We start from the raw sequence: 471 nt of genomic DNA, 5'->3' as shown, positions 1-471 counted from the left end.
CTTGGTTCAGGGGTATTGTACTTAAGTGAGCTATTCTGTCTTGATAATACATTCTTTATTGTTTGATACAATAACTGTATATTCATAATATATCACTGGCTATTTTCAGTGTAACTTTTTATCAGCTTGCAAGTACTTATAAGCCTGTCTATTTACACATATTGTCTCCTGTGTCATATGTATAATGTGTACGTTAGTATCTTTGTTCCACTTATCTTTACATATAAGATAAACACAAATACAGCGCACACAGCTAGTAAACGCTGTATTGTATCATTCACGCAGACATGAAGCATAAAATAGACATAATCTGCAAGTTGAGTGAAATTCCATCTGTCGAGTTTTGAGTTTACTGCCGATTGCGAAGAAAGAGTATGTAATAAAATGCGTTTATTGCTGGTTTTACACCTACTGGTTCTTCTTGATTGTGCAAAAGAACACTAAGGGCTCGCAAAGAGGCTCAGTCAAGCA

The sequence above is a fragment of the Penaeus monodon genome, chromosome 27 (genome assembly GCF_015228065.2).
Source record: "Penaeus monodon isolate SGIC_2016 chromosome 27, NSTDA_Pmon_1, whole genome shotgun sequence".
In the NCBI taxonomy this organism is placed as follows: domain Eukaryota; kingdom Metazoa; phylum Arthropoda; class Malacostraca; order Decapoda; family Penaeidae; genus Penaeus; species Penaeus monodon.
This window is presented reverse-complemented; position numbering follows the sequence as displayed.